This window comes from Brassica napus, unplaced genomic scaffold (genome assembly GCF_020379485.1).
Source record: "Brassica napus cultivar Da-Ae unplaced genomic scaffold, Da-Ae ScsIHWf_713;HRSCAF=1035, whole genome shotgun sequence".
Lineage (NCBI taxonomy): Eukaryota > Viridiplantae > Streptophyta > Magnoliopsida > Brassicales > Brassicaceae > Brassica > Brassica napus.
The window spans coordinates 105,001-112,500 of NW_026016767.1; positions in this window are offsets into that span (position 1 = coordinate 105,001).

Sequence of the window (7,500 nt, forward strand, 5' to 3'; positions counted from 1 at the left end):
TTTTGATGCACAAGGATTCCTCCTTTTATGTACTCAAGTTGTAACCCCAAACAGACTTTAGTTTACCTAGGTCTTTCATTTCAAACTCTTTCTGAGATATTCAACTGTTTGGGTGATTTCCCAGGGGTTCCAATGATGTTCAAATCATCAAATACACTGCTATGATAACAAATCCATTGTTTGAAACTTCTTTATAAAGATACATGGACTGATAGGGTCGTTCTTATAGCCAACTTTGGCAAGGTATTCGCTTAAGCGATTATACCACATTCGACCACTTTGCTTAAGTCCATATAAGGATTTGTTCAGCCTTATGCAGTGTCTTCTCGAGAACCTTTATTAGCTTTAAGCTCAACACCTCTGGTAATCTCATATATTTTATTATCCAGTGGACCATAAAGGTATGCGGTTACAACATCCATTAACCGCATATCCAAATTTCTTGATGGCCAGGACTTATTAAAAATCGAAATGTAGTTGCATCCACCACAGGGAGTATGTCTCCTCATAATCGATTCCTGGTATTTGTGAGAATCCTTGTGCTACAAGCCGTGCTTTGTATCTTACAATAACACCATGTTCATTTCTCTTCCTCACAAATACCCACTTATATCCCACTGGTTTAACATTATAAGGTGGTCCGGATATCGATCCAAAGACATTCCTTTTCTTAAATGATTCTAACTCCACGTTTATGGCTTCTTTCCATTTGAGCCAATCTGATCTTTGAGTGCACTCTAGTATAGACGTGGGTTCATGATCCTCATCTAAGTCCATCACATCAAGGGCTACTTGGTATGCAAATATATATCATTGATGTCGACACTTTCCGGTTCCATCTTGTCCCAGACATTAAATAATTAATTGAGATCTCATCATTAGCACCTTCAGTACCATGAGGCTCGGCGTCCCGAGTCTCATTGGTTGGTACTTAGGCATGGCCATTTCGGCCTTGTCTGGACAATCTATGACCTCGGTTTCTTTCGCACCTTTCTTTAGTTTCCGAGGTCTTTTATCTTTGGAACCAATTGGGTCTACCACGTAAGACGTGCTTTAGACTGTAGCCACTTGATTGTGTCCATCATGGACATCAATACTTATTGGTGCATTACAAGCTGGTATATAGGACTTAGTCACTCTTTTCGGGTCAGCAAAGGAATCAGGCAATTGATTAGCTAGCTTTTGCATATATTATTTTCTGGACTTCTAAATCACATGATGAGTCCGAGGATCTTGCCATGATAAGGATGTTTGATTCCATACAATTTCTTTGCCCAGCTTGTTATTTTCTCCCCCTAATGTTGGGTACTCTGATTCATCAAAATGACAATCAGCATCTGGCCTTAAATAAATCTCAGTAGTAGGCTCAAGATATTTAATAATGGTTGGAGAATCAAAACCAACATATATTCCCATCCTCCTTTGAGGTCCCATTTTTGTTCTCTGTGGTGGAGCAATAGGGACGTACACAGAACATCCAAATGTTTTGATATGGGATACGTCTGGTTCATGACCCGAGAGTAATTGGGATGGAGAATATTTATGTTCACTGGATGGCCTTATGCGTATTAATTCAGCAGCATGTAATACCGCATGTCCCCAAGCTGATACTGGTAGCTTCGACCTCATGATGATGGAATGGTCGAGCAATCAACTGGATTCTTTTAATGAAGGATTCGGCCAATCCGTTCTGTGTATGTACATGTGCCACGGAGTGTTCCACACTTCCCCCATGGACATACAGTAATCATTTAAAGCTTGGGAACTGAATTCGCTTGCATTGTCAAGACGTATAGTCTTTAGTGGAAAATCTGGAAAATGGGCTCGCAGTCTTATGATCTGTGTGCCAATAGTCTTGCCAATGCTAAGTTTCTAGATGATAATAGACAAACATGCGACCATCTGGTCGATGCGTCAATGAGGACCATAAAATATCGAAATGTCCCACAAGGTGGGTGTATTGGTCCACATATATCACCATGTATTCTTTCCAGAAAGTTTAATGTTTCCTTACTCACCTTTCCAGGTGATGGCCTTATATTAATTTCCCTTGTGAGCATGGAATACATGTAATGCTCATAGGGATAGTTATCCTATCTTTCAAGGAATGGCCAGTTGAGCTCGAGATTATTTTGCGCATCATGGATCTGCAGGATGGCAAGCCTTTCATGCCATTGTTTAAAGGCTTCTCTGAACTCATTAGGAATTGACAGTGTTAGCCTCACTCGTTTTATATTGGCACAATAGAGGCCTATTGATATAGCAGGGATAGTCTCTAGGACTTTCTTATGGCCTGGGCATTTCATAAATCAAGAGGAATTCTTTCTTTCCCTCGCCCCTAGTTCAACATGTAGATCATTCATGCGAATGTCTTGTGAAAACTTAACAGATTTCTCTTTGATTTAGGAGAATATAATGCATTAGAGATTTCTAAATGCGTGCCTTAGGCATCACTAAGTGAGCCGGGCCATGGCCTCAATAAGGCTGGCCGGTCCTGCTATAGTATTGATATTTTGCACTCTTAAAATGAGGTTAACAAAATATCTTTTGTCTTTTAATATAGTGTGACTTGATCCACTATCCACTACTAGCTGGTTCTTGTCTCTTCATTTCTGAAAAATAGCAAGAGTCAATACCTTAGACATTACTTTAAGTTTTAAAGTATGTTTTAATGGCTTTGTTTTATGTTCTTAATAATTTCAACTTTGTATAAGGCATATATAAGTAAAAACTTTATTTCATAAATAGAATTGCCAGTCATAGAACAAAGACATAAAGCCAAATCAAGAATTCAAAATGCAAAGACAAAAGCAATATGATATGGAAATCTTCATTATTCGCCATTGTAAGGAGGTCTGAAGTCTCAAGTCCTCAGATCATCTTTGTCATGGGTTTGATATCTCATGGTCCAGATCATTCTCATCATCATAATGGACCAAAATTGCCTCAGAGTTCTTGCCCTTTATGCTCTCCTGGTAGAGTTAACAAGGTGTTGGGGGAGTTTGCATTTATTAGCCCAATGATTGGTCATCCCACAACGATAGCAAGCAGATTTGTCAGCTGAGCCATGGGTTTGAAGTCGGACTATACCCATGGTTAGCTTGATGACCTCGCTATAGCCTCGGCGCCTCGGCTGCGACCAAGATGGTCTCGTGGTTGAAATCCACGGCCACGTGGTTTGAAACCCACCGGTCCAAAGGAGTTCTGTATGGAACCTTTGTCCTGAGACAAGAGGTTAACACCACTGGATTCGAGGACGAATCCTCGTAAGTGGGGGAGACTTGTCATGTCCCCGATCCTGGATAGGATCGTCCGGACGGACTGCGGTGCAAGGAAACGCACCAGTCAGGTCACATGACCTAAGGACAAGCGTGTCATGGTCCTGAATGAAGGTTAAGGGCATCAGTCAGCTGAGACTTAACCAGGATACGATGGAAATAAGGGTAAAGGAGCTGGGTGAGTGTTTAGGCAGCTGGACGAGTGTTGGTTTGAGTTCAATCAGCTCGGTTCAGCTGGTATTCAGTTCACCATGATCTGTTCAGCTCACAGGAGCTGGTGGACTAGCTCACTCAGCTGGGAACAGCTGGAGGTCAGCTCAATCCGGTGAACGGTGCGTTCTGGTTCGGATCAGTGTGGGCGAGTCCGGGACGGTTACTGGGCGAGCCGATGTCCTGGTGCAGGACGGTTCGACCAAATGGGTCTTAGGCTTGGGACAGGGAGTGGCAGCTTCCAGAGTGTGAGCTGAGGCTCAGTGATCGATTTTGCCAAAGGAAGAAAAGGGGAGAAACCGCCAATGGCGGTTATGGGGCGTTATGGGCGGTTATGGGACGTTTTGGGAGAAGGGATGGGATTTTGGTAACTGTTCGCCCAGGCGGTTGGGGACAGTTTAAATCGTCCTCTCTCTCATTTCTGATCATTCTGGTCGATTCCTACACCCTGAAACACAAAGAAACACAGAGAAAATACAGAGAGTTGGTCGGATTCCCAATCCAAGACCCATGGTGGTGTGAAGGCCATAAAGAGGCAGTTTTGGGAGCAGATCAAGGGGGAAGTTGAGAACGACCCTCTGGTGGCTTTTGATCCGTGATGTTATCACCCAATGCATCCTATCAGGGCCTGTGAAACACGCGCAATGGTGAGGAGAAGAAGGTAGAGACCGGAATTCATTCCTAAAGGCCAAGACAGCCTTAAGGCAGATGTGTGTAGAAAGGCAGTTCATGGGAAGTGCAAGAGGGAAGTTATGAACGACCCTGTGGTGGTTTTGATCATGATGAATCATGTCTAGGCTTCCTCGGTCTTGGAACACACGCAAACACCAGGAGAGAAGGGAGAAGGCTTGACTTCACTCACAATGGCATGAACAGCCTTGAAGGTGGATGCAGTATAGAAACTGGTTTCATGGAAGTTCCATGGAAGGAGTGATGGTCACGAACCATGGTTAGATCTTATCAATACTGGAAGTATGTGAAAAGGGTTTGATGAAGGCGTGCTAGGAAGAGCATGGACGCCCCTGATGAGGTAACAGGTGGGACTGCAGACCATTGGGCATAGTCTGGTACACTATGGGCTGATCTGGTCCTGCAGTTACACCTTACTCTGTTTATGATTATTAATCATATTATTCCTTGTTCTTATGATTGAGATTGATGATTAGACATAGTAGCACTGAACCATGGCTTGCCGGTTCAGAAGAACCCTCCATGGCCTTGGTTTGGCAGCTAAGTCCGGATCTCCTACTTCCTGATGGATTTATGGCGATCTGACTTTGGAATCCTCTTAGTGGTGAATTATCATGAATTATCATGGTATTTGGGGATTTTTATCTGATTGATTTCGAGATGGTCAAGGTGGCCGGTGGGGCTGTTCTAGGTCGAGATCCATAGGATCGAGATCGGTTCTTGGAATTCTGACTTGACCATTCTCTTAGTTAAGATTTATCATGAATTATCATGAATCCTAATGAGTTTTAGGGATTGATTTAGAGATGGTCCCTTGGGCCGGTTTGGCTGATCTTGGCCGAGATCTATGGGATGGAGGCCGGTTCTGGGAAATCTGATTGGACCATTCTCTTAGTTATGATTATCATGAATTGTCATGAATGTTAATTGATTTTTGGAGCAGGTTGCTTGCGTCGAAATTGCACCTGAGGGCATATTGGGGTCAGATCCTTGTGTTAGGATATCTGATCATATGTTTGTGTGCTGGAACATATTGTCACTTATGATATTGATCATAAGGAATTGCTGGTTATCAACCTTGGTGTTGGTAAGGCAGGCCGTGTGTGATCTGATCATGGGCAAGGATGGACGACCTGATCCTTGGATGATGGATCAAGGTGTCTGATCTGATTGATCAAAGGATGCACCGGTGGTAAGAGCAACACTAATCAGGTTCAGTGGGACATGGTTCCATGACTGATTAGGAAGTATGAAGACTCATCAGTTCTGAGTCATGGGTGGGGTTGGTTGATTGACTCAGGATGATGGGCATTGTTAGTCTTTGTGAGGACTTGATCTGGTTAGTCCAGAGAGGACTTGGTATGATTAGTCCATGAGCTGGACTTGGTATCATAAGTTGATAAGGCAAAAAGGATGTGGAACAGTGCATGAACCGGTAAGGGCCAGATGCATGTCCTTAGCTGATTGAAGACTTCCCAAAGGTTACTTATGTCTGTGGGATGGTTGGCTGAATGACTAAGTACCCAAGGGAAGAGTTTATGCAGGTATGATCTGTCAATGTCGCATAGATCTAGATAGAATGGCTTAGGGGAACGAACCTCTGATTGTATGACTTGGTCTAGGTCAGGTCGACCTTGGAGCTAGCTGGCAGTGTGTTTACTGACCAGTAGCTGAGGTGATCTGACAGACAAGTGTTAGATTGGATTTAGTCCAATGGATGATAGATGTTATTCCGCTGTGCAAAGTTGAAATGATCTAAGCTAGGGAATGACTAAGGTAGTCTTGAGCTAAGATCTGAGTTAGCCCTCGCCTATGGGCGATGTTTTTAGATAAAGGGCAAATTTTTAGAGGTTCGGTCAGTGTATAGACCGAGCGACGTGAGGCATCGACCGCGGCCTAGTCGGCCGGGATCGGGTCTTACACAATTGGTCATCGCGCTTGGTTGAAAAGCCAGTGGCGCGAAGCTACCGTGCGCTGGATTAGGACTGAACGCCTCTAAGTCAGAATCCGGGCTAGAAGCGACGCATGCGCCCGCCGCCGATTGCCGACCCTCAGTAGGAGCTTCGGCTCCCAAAGGCAATGTCGTTGGCTAAGTCCGTTCGGTGGAAGCGCGTTCGGACCGCCTTGAATTATAATTACCACCGAGTGGCGGGTAGATCCTTTGCAGACGACTTAAATAAGCGACGGGGTATTGTAAGTGGCAGAGTGGCCTTGCTGCCACGATCCACTGAGATTCAGCCCTTTGTCGCTAAGATTCGACCCTCCCCTTTCCAATCACATGTTCCTCCCCAAAACGTTTTAAAAAACAAAACCCAAAAAATTCAAGTATATAAGAAGATTCCCGTCGGAGGTTCGAGATTTTTACTTGGTGAAATTCACTCTCAACCTAATATTTCAGATTGGCCGATTGAAATGCAGCCCGCATGTGCATAGTCTCGGCCACAAGCATCCTGACGGGAGCATTAAACCCAAAAGAGTTAATTCATCCCTTCAGTACGCTTGCCCATCAGTACGCTTGGTCTCGATCTACCAAGGAAAAATGTTAACACTTGGTGGATGATGGAAAGTCAAGCCAGCATAAGTACTACTTGGACAATCAGACTGACTTGGACAGTCCAGTCCATCAAAACTCGAGTTTATGTCCAGATCAGTACACGGATCAGTCCACGGAAGGGCCAGCATGCTGATATGTGTACTGGACATGGTGCATCAGTTGTCCAAAATCAGTACACGGACAGTCCACGGGAAGGGCCGCATGCTGATATGATATGTGGTCAGCATGCTGATATGAGTTCAGTACACGGATCAGTCCACGGAAGGACCAGCGTGCGGATATGTGTACTGACATGGTGCATCAGTTGTCCAAATCAGTACACGGACAGTCCACGGGAAGGGCCAGCATGCTGATGTGTGGTCAGCATGCTAATATGAGTTCAGTACACGGATCAGTCCAGGAAGGACCAGCGTGCTGATATGTGTACTGACATGGTGCATCAGTTGTCCAAAATCAGTACACGGACAGTCCACGGGAAGGGCCAGCATGCTGATATGTGTGGTCAGCATGTGATATGAGTTCAGTACACGGATCAGTCCACGGACAGTCTGGTGTACTGAACAGACAGCCAAGTGGGCCAAAATCACCAGAAAAGTCCACAGGAAGGGCCAGCATGCTGATATGTTACGACGGACGACCACGGACGTCCTGTGTGTACTGACAGACGTCCGGTGTGTACTAACGGACGTCCTGCGTGTGCTGACGGACCACGGACACACACGGACAGCACGGACGTCCTGCATGTGCTGACGGACGTCCTGCATGTGC